We start from the raw sequence: 9,812 nt of genomic DNA, 5'->3' as shown, positions 1-9,812 counted from the left end.
TGATTTTTATAAAGAGTATCCTGCCATACTCCACTAGGTATACCTAGATATAAGAATCATTAAAAGTATTACTTAACCTAAAACTCTGCAGTCATCACTATTTTATCATAGAAATGGATAGGAGTTTAACTCCACAGTGATCCTTCTGAGTCATACACAACTCGGTTGTCCCTTTGAACCTAGATCTTAGGATCTCCAGTCAACTAGGTTGGGTTGTCATTGTGGTAACTCTTATTTAATAGGTTTAAGTCTCATTCCCCTGCATGAATTCTCAACTAACTCTATTGCGAACCCTTTGGTTAGTGGATCCGCTATGTTGTCTTTAGACTTCATATATTCAATAGAAATAATTCCATTAGAGAGTAGTTGTCTTTTGGTGTTATATCGACGACGAATGTGTCGCAACTTATCATTATACATATGACTCTGTGCTCTACCTATTGCTGATTGACTATTGCAATGTATGCATATAACAAGCACCGGTTTTGGCTATATTGGAATATCTTCAAGGAAGTGGCGAAGCCATTCTGCCTCTTCTCCTGCTTTGTCTAAAGTTATGAATTCTGATTCCATAGTAGACCTAGCAATGCAAGTCTGTTTGGAAGATTTCCAAGATACAGCTGCCCCAACAAGTGTAAAGACATACCCACTGGTGGACTTCGAGTCTCTATTATCCGATATCCAGTTTGCATCACAGTATCCTTCAAGTACTGTTGGATGTCTAGTATAATTAAGCCCAATGTTACGAGTAAATCGGAGATATGTTAGAACCCTTATAATTTCTTTCCAGTGTTCTACTCCTGGGTTACTTGTATATCTACTTAATTTACTTACTGCATAAGCTATATCCGAGCGAGTGCAGTTCATCAAGTACATTAAGCTTCCAATAATTTGGGCAAACTCTAATTGAGAAATACTTTCCTGTACATTCTTAGAAAGATACAAATTAACATCTACAGGTGTTCTAGCAAGATGATCATCATCTTTGCTGAATTTGTCAAGTATTTTCTCAATGTAATGAGATTGTGACAAAGCATATCCTTCTGATGTTTTGGTAATTTTCATACCAAGAATTACATCAGCAATGCCCATGTTCTTCATGTCAAAATGTTTATTCAACATTTTCTTAGTAGTTTTAATCATATCATTGTTACTACCTATGATGAGCATATCATCTACATAAAGACATACAATGACATAACCTTTGTCTATATTTTTAATATAAACACATTTGTCACACTCATTAATTTTAAATCCATTTGACATCATTGCTTTGTCAAATTTCTCATACCATTGCTTTGGTGCTTGTTTTAAACCATATAATAATTTAACCAATTTACACACTTTCTTTTCTTTTCCTGGAACTGAAAAACCTTCTGGTTATTCCATGTAAATTTCTTCATCTAACTCACCATTTAAGAAAGCGGTTTTCACATCCATTTGATGAATTTCTAGATTGTATAGAGATGCAATGGCAATTAGCATTCTAATGGATGTTATTCTAGTAACCGGTGAATATGTGTCAAAGTAATCAAGACCTTCTTTTTGTCTAAAATCTTTGACCACAAGTCTTGCCTTGTATTTGTCAATTGATCTATCCGCTTTCATTTTTCTTTTGAAGTTCCACTTGTACCTAAGAGGTTTACAACCTGGTAGCAAATCTACCAATTCTCAAGTGTGATTTTACAAGATGGATTCAACTTCACTATTGACAGCTTCTTTCTATAAAGAAGCTTCAGGACTGGACATAGCCTCTTTAAAAGTTAAAGGCTCGTTTTCTAACAAAAATGTTAGGAAATCTGGACCAAAAGATTTTGAGGTTCTAGCACGTTTACTACACTTAGGTTCCGCTTCCTCATTTTGATTTAACTCTTGCTCTTGTTCTTGATCCTGACTAGTAATAGCATCATGAGATCTTTTATTGTTACTAGTCTCTTGTCCAGTCTTATTTGAAAATACATATTCAAAGAATGATGCATTCCGAGACTCAATAATAGTATTTACATGCATTTCGGTATGTTGTGATTTATGAATCAAAAACCGATATGCACTACTATTCTTGGTATAACTGATGAAAATGCAATCAATGGTCTTAGGACCTATCTTAGTCTTTTTAGGATTAGGAATAGCCACTTTAGCCAAGCACCCCCACACTTTTAAGTATTTGGAGGATGGTACTCTTTCTTACCACAATTCATAAGGTGTTTGATTCATTTTCTTTCGGGGTACTTTATTAAGTATATAATTAGCAGAAAGTATTGCTTCCCCCCACAAGTTCTGAGGTAATCAAGAACTTATTAACATAGCATTCATCATTTCTTTTAAAGTCCTATTTTTCCTTTCAGCAATTCCATTTTGCTGAGGTGAGTAAGGAGCAGTGGTTTGATGAATTATTCCATGTTCTTTACAAAATTCACCAAAAGGTGATTCATATTCACCACCTCTATCACTTCTAAGTTTCTTGATTTTCTTACCAAGTTAATTTTCAACTTCATTCTTATATTGAATGAAAGTTTCCAAAATTTCATCATTGGTTCAAATTAAATAAACATAACTATATCTAGTATAGTCATCTATAAAAGTGATAAAATATTTTTTTCCCACCTCTGGTTTGAATTGATTTAAAATCACAAATGTTATTATGAATTAATTCAAGTGGTTCCGTACTTCTTTCAATTGAACGAAAAGGAGTTTTAGATAGTTTTGTCTCAACACAAATTTCACATTTATGATTTGAATCAATGTCAAATTTAGGTAAACATTCCATATTAATTAATCTACGTAAAGATCCATAATTAACATGTCCTAGTCTACCATGCCATAAATTTGAAGACCCAAGCAAGTAAGAAGAAGATGTTATTTTATTAATAACTGAGGGTACAACGGTCATTACATTCATCTTGAAAAGGCCATCAAACATGTAACATTTTCCTACATACACCTCGTTTTTGATACGTACAAACTTGTCACTTTCAAAAACTAGCCTAAACCCATTCTTACTCAACAAAGATCCGAAAATAAGATTCTTGTGGATGTCCGGTACATGCAACACATTATTGAGCGTGAGTTCCTTTTCAGATGTCATTTTCAGAATAATCTTTCCTCGTCCTTCAACTTTAGAATTCGATGAGTTGCCCATAAAAAGTTGTTCACCATTATCCACTGTAGAATAAGATGTGAACATCTTTTTGTTGGCACAGATATGGCGAGTAGCACCAGTGTCCACCCACCATTCTTTAGGATTTCCGACAAGATTTGGCTCGGAAACAACTGTAGAAAGATTTATGACATCTACACCATTGAAAATTTTATCCATTTCGGTCATTTTGGCTTTAGCAACCTTCTTACTTGATCTTCCTTTGTCTTTACGTTTATAACGGCAATCTTTGACCCGATGTCCCTCTTTGTTACAAATCTAACACATGCCATAAAACTTGTACTTCTTAGTTCCCCCTCCCCTTTAGATAGCATTTTCTTCTGCCATCTTTTAAAAACAGTTCCTAAGAACTTCTCTGATTTTTCACCATGATTCACTGGCACAATCTCAACATAAGGAGGGGTTGGTGTGATGGCAATCATCATACCAGTACTGGTTTGGGCATTAGTTTCAATAGCCATCAATTCTAAATTATAAAACAAAATTATAATTAGAATTTATACTACACAGAAAATTAATCCAAATTTACAGAATTAAATTCTGTAAAAATAAAAGAAACAAGAATGTAACTTTTATTTTTCAATTAATTTAGAAATAAAATAAAATAAAATTTTATTTAACCAGATTAATTCTTCAATTAATTTGGAAATAAAATAAAATAAAATATTATTTAACCAAATTAATTCCACACAGAAAATTAATTTTTGTAACACTTCAATAATTAAAATACTGAAATAGAATTTTAATTAATGAAAACTCAGAAAATAATTAAGAAAACCAAAATTAATTTCGGACAAAATTCCACAAAATATATTCTGAATTGATAATGACACCAGTATATTACTACTAGTTGTCAAAGAAAATAGACAGTATATTACTACTATCTGTCAAATAGCATATAATCGCTATTTGTTTTTTCAACCAGAATATTATTTTGTAAATCCACAAAAAATAATTTTCTTAAAAGAAGAAAGAGAAAAGAAAACAAACGAAAAATTCTATAAACAGAATAATTCGAATCTGTCTTAAGATTGTTGGAACAATCTTCTGTGTAAATAAAATAAATTGAAACTAATTCAAACAAAATAAAATAAAACTTACAGAGTTTATTTTGTTGAACCAAATAAAAATTAAAAAACCAAGTTGAGTGTGTGACACTCTGTCCTTAAGACAGATTCGCCCCGCTACGGTGCTTACGGTTGAGTGGCGTCTATCTCCCAAGATACAATGATCTTAACCAATTTGTAGTAGCACTCCAAAACAAATTGTTCGGCGAACCAAACCAGTGTTCTAACTCTCTGAATATTTATTCTAAAATTAATATGGAGAATAATGCACCAAAGATGATAATTGGACAATAAAAAGTATTTTGCAGACTGATTTTTTGAATGCCAAAGACTGCTGGAACAGCCAAGTATTTATAGGCACAAAAGGTTGTCCAAACAGGTATAAAGACAACCTGAATAGGTGCATTTTCAAACTGTACAGGTATATTTTGAATTTCAAACAGATCCGGCACTGTTTGAACAGATAACTGCAGCAGTTATTTATCTGTTAAGAAACTGCTCAAAACCAAATCTGTAATGGATTTTTCGAACCTGTTTTGTCATGGACCGAATAAGGAAAGAATTTAGCACACAAATTAAATTCAAATTTGAATTTAATTAATTTTCCCGTAATTAATTTAGAAAAAATTCAAAAGAATTTTTGTCCAAAAAATTAACACAAGAACCGACCCAACCCACACCCGGCACGGCCAGTCGGCGGCGACGCGCATGTGGTGGTTTGGGCTAAGGTACACTTTGTCCATAACTCCTCCCTTCTACAAACTTGGGTTGCCCATTGGGGCCCAACTCAAGTGTTGTAGGCTAGAGCTTTTATACTTAACAAAACTCTCTTAAAGTTTCAATATGAGACAAGTCTCACAAGGAAACCCACATTAAAAACTTTAAATGTCCATTCCACGAACCCAAAAACGACGTCGTGTTCCCATTCACTCATAAATGGTTTTGACGAACCGTCTTCACCGTGTGACTTGTCACGCGGCAAGGAGCACTTCACCTCTTTGGACCCGCCCCAAAAGACGTTTGAGCCCACTCAATTTTGGACTCAAAGTCGGCCTAAAATAAGCCTATATAAACTACTTTTTCCAACAATATTAACTATAGCGGAGCGGAGTGAATTCAAAGGTGGATTATAAATTTTGAAGTTTAAACCACGATTAGCGGATAGGGCAGCGATGCGGATCGGTGCAGTTTTAACGGATCGGATGGTATTTTACACGGCCTTAATTATGATTCATAATGACAAAAATATTATTGTCACATTATTGTGTTTTTTTAAAAAAAAAAAATTTATATGTTTAGCATTTATTTTTTATTTATTATTATTTTTTTAATAGCAGCTACCTTAGACACTGCAAAATTTATCAAAACCCACATCACTGCCATGCTCCCGTCTACATGCACACTACCCAAAAAAAACTTCATAGTTAAACTAATCAAACTTCACAAGCATTCGGCATATGCAAAATGAGGGGCATAGGCTATTTGTAACAGGTGCATCACGTATTTCAGTTTCTTATATTGGCTCATACAGCACCCAAATCTTTCTTTTCTAAATCCAATTCAAATAGCTTATTCATCCCTTAGAAAACCATAAACTGCTCATGCCATGCTGCTGCTCATCAATGGATAACAGGCTTTAGAGGATGAGCTCTTAGTTTTGACAAATCAAGGTTGGCATCCAGTTCTTCATCAAGTTCCCCCACAATGCTTCTGCAAATGGAGAAATCAACAACAATGAAATCCAATTTTGCAGTAACAGAGATGAGTATAGTAATAGTACCATCGAAATAACAGGAGTTGCAATATAACCCTTACATGTTGTCACCTCTTATGATGTATAGGCCTAACACAAGTTGCTGAACACCTTCCAGCAAAACAGAGTAATCATCAACATTATTCCTATAATTACTTTCCGGAGCAATGAGAATTTCTGGATGATGAAAATCAAAATAACATAAAATGCATTTATTGTCTACTCATTAAGAGGAGAATGGGATATCAACTTTCTTCATTGTACACTCAACCAAATGGATTAAGCCATGTAGAACAACAGGCAGAAATGACATGGTTCACCCATAACTAAAACTCCACTGCTTGTAATTAACTTCCACCCCCCAAACCCCCAAAATCTAACAAAAAGAACATATAAACAAAGAAATGAAACCATGAAGCTACAAAAAAATTTGTTGTCCCACGAGGCAAGCATAAGGGACAAAAAAACCAAGACTTAAATCAGTCAAGTTTTGTGTTGGTTATTCTTCAAAGCTCGGAAAAAGTTACTAAAACCTAAAGCTTAGATTCTAGGAAATCTCAAAATTCCCTACCCACAAGGCCCCAAAATCAAAAGTATGAGCATAAAAGGTCTCAAACATTAAACAAATAGATTAACCATTCTTTTACTATTCTAAATAAAAAAACATGTTAAGACTATTGAAAGAACCTGGAAGTGCACAACGACATAGAAAAATAGCGATTATTCATGAATGCTTGTATTATGCTTTCTACAGAAATTGAAAGAACCTTGGTGGAGTAAACGCGTACATGAGATTCATCAAGAATTATATTTGTAGCTTGGTCAAAACCTTTTAACACTCCCTGAGGAGAAACTGTAATAGTTAGTACAACTACTCTATTTTTTTAAGAAACTGCAACGAGGCCCAAACTGCAGAACTCACCACTATATTGCGTTGCGCCCATCATTTGTAATGACAGAAATTGTTTCTACAAAAATAATAATAATAATAATAAATAAGACAGTTTTAGCAAGATAATAAAAGTACACCGCAGAGATCTGGTAATTTAGCAAAGAAAATTTTGGATTCAAGAGAAAATCATAGACCATTCAAGCCACACAAAATCAAATTGCAGAATACATGCCTACTTTCTTTTTTCTTTTTTTTATTTAAAAAAAAGAAAAAAAAAAAAAAGAAAAACAAGCAATTAAAACAATAGAAGTAGATGATGACATATTAAAACAGGTATAAGGATTGCATACGATCTACAAGGGATTCAAGCCCAGCCCCACTTGACATTTTGTAAACTCTAACAGAAATTACTAGCTGAATGCTTTACCAGACTTCTGGCACAAAAAAAATAAAATAAAATCAGCTTACATTTTTTTCAAGAGAACTTGCTGATGGTTCAGATAGAAAGTTCAACATGATTAAAAACAAATGGCATTATTAATAAAAATTAAAAAACCAAAATAATAAACAATAAAGAATAAATAAGAATAATAAATGTGATCTGCTTTCGCAGGCAATCTACTAATTAGTTCACTTATGCTCTGCACATAGTCACTCCCACCAAAGATATATTTTTTATTTATTTAGAACAGATATTCCATTAACAAGAAATTAAGTGGAAAAACAAAAGAAAGGAATTAACCAAACCCCAATCAAGAACAAACAAAAGAAAAAAAATACTCATATCTAGACAGCCAATTACTAATCCCTGTAGGCCCTGAAATTAATCAATGACCGGGCAAACCTCTCATGACCGACTTTGAACTTGAGAACTAGGATTTTATCTAAGGGTTTTTAGCACTTAGCCAATCCCTAGGGTTAATTGAATGTACATAATTTGAATGTGTAAACAATCCCAAGCCTCAAAAGTAAGGGTTTCCACAAGGATCACAACCAGTTTAAAATTCAACCAAACTCTGTATGGAATTTGCACCTTTTTGGGTCCATAACACTATGAAGTGTATCCCCAAAAATGGTCCAACACAAGAAATTTGCAAGGGCAAGCAACAGGGTTTCCTATAGGCAACTGCAAGAGCATTGTGTCAAGGTTTCTAAAGCCAAATGAACAAGGCACACACTTGAAAAGTACATAGAAGAGTCGATAGATGTAAATACTCTTGCAATGCTTCCTAGAATTGGAACACCAAATAAATGGCTCAAAACAGAGCTCGAATATAGGGGGTTCAGGCAGGTTTTGTCAAGGCCAAGAAACCTCCTCAACCCATAACAAAACCATCCTCAGCTCTCAAGTCGGATTGCTTAAATCTGAAACCAACAAGTGCGAACACAAAAACCAACCCGCTATCGGGTAAGCAAAAACTGAGAAAGATTGATGGCAATTTAGTTTGGGAATTTTATCGAACACTAGGCGTGTCAAATTCAAAACTGAGTGATTTCTCTGTTCCTACATTTGTGTTGGAGCTGTCAGAGGAAATAAAAAAGAAGAGATTCATACATACCGAAAGAGAGAGAGGCGACCAGACCACTGCTTGGGGTGTTCGTCGATCCCTTTGGCGGGCGATATGAATGGATTGTTGTAAACCATTACAGTGGGACGTAACCGTGACAAGTATGGCTATTTCCAGGGCATGTGTACTACCTTTCACGCTAGCTTATACTTGTACATCATTCTATCAACAGCTAAAACTATCCTTACCATTAAGGCTGTGTAAAATATCTCATAATCCGTTAAAATTGTACAATTCATATTAATCTGGGTCGCTCTATATGTTAATCGTGATTTAAATTTTAAAATTTATAATTCGCTTTCAAAATCGTTCCGCTCTGCTCCACTGTAGTTAATACATATATATTTTTTAACCTATAATGAAATATCAAAATAAAAACAAGCATGAAAGAGATTTAATATGTGAAATTTATTACAAATTAGTAATTATATATATAAAAAATATTATGTAAAATTAGTTTGTGTTATATATATAAAAAAAAATTATGCAAATTAGTGTTATATATTATACAAATGATTGATAATTTGTTAGAATATTTTTCAATCCGTCCAAAATCGCTCAAAATGCAATTTGTCAATCTACTAATCCGCTTATTTTTGGGTAACTCTAAATGCACGCCGATTGTTTAGACACTCTAACCAAAAATTTGAATTTTATTTTATTTTTGTTGAATACCCCAAGTCATTTCAATTTTATGCCCATTAACTAATTAATCGTCATTCGTCAATGGAGTCATCTCGCCGACTAGTTCCATTCCTACTCTGATGTCGCTACTCCACCCATTCCTCTCAAACCCTAACCCCACCACCCACCATGCACCATCACCAACACACAGAGAGAGAGAGGGGGGGTTCGTTGTGGTTAGAGAGAATGGCAAAGATACCCGATCTAATAGGGTGATTTTGCAATCGCGAGACACAACTAACACACGGAAGGCAAGTTGCAAAGGGTGGTAGGTGGGTGAGATTGTAACAACCCCGACCCATGATTAATATTAATCCATGATTAATTATGTCTAAACCGTAATTAAGAAAAAGTCCCGTGTCAATTACATATGCATTGCATCATTTTGTGCTTATATCTGTTGAACGTAGGAAGATCTGTTTATGTTTTTAGTTTCGGTTTGCAATTTGAAGGCCTTATCGGCATCTGATACATAAATTGATTTGATTTATGTGTTAATTAGAATTTTTAAAACCTTATGGTAGGTTTAATTGAAATTCAATTCAGAACGATTGAATTAGATTAATTTAATGCACATATGATTTATTTTATATAATTACCACCAAGTGAGCCTATGAGACTCCCTACATACTCCACTCATCTCCTTTTATTTCTCAACACATTTTTGAGTTGCACACACACATACAAACGT

The 9,812-nt window shown here is 33.9% G+C and overlaps 1 non-coding gene across 1 annotated transcript; it reads right to left on the bottom strand.

The window, feature by feature from the left end:
* Nucleotides 1–5,620: 5,620 nt before the first annotated feature.
* On the bottom strand, nucleotides 5,621–8,596 carry LOC114271709 (uncharacterized). Its single transcript, XR_014327940.1, has 3 exons — nucleotides 8,425–8,596; nucleotides 6,040–6,088; nucleotides 5,621–5,934 (listed from the first exon to the last, which is right to left on the bottom strand). It is a non-coding gene; the product is annotated as an uncharacterized LOC114271709 (transcript).
* Nucleotides 8,597–9,812: the final 1,216 nt, after the last annotated feature.

This window comes from Camellia sinensis, chromosome 4, assembly GCF_055761805.1.
Source record: "Camellia sinensis isolate YWXY chromosome 4, ASM5576180v1, whole genome shotgun sequence".
Classification (NCBI taxonomy): domain Eukaryota; kingdom Viridiplantae; phylum Streptophyta; class Magnoliopsida; order Ericales; family Theaceae; genus Camellia; species Camellia sinensis.
The sequence above is the reverse complement of the archived record's forward strand: the minus strand, read 5'-3'. Positions and strand labels throughout refer to the sequence as shown.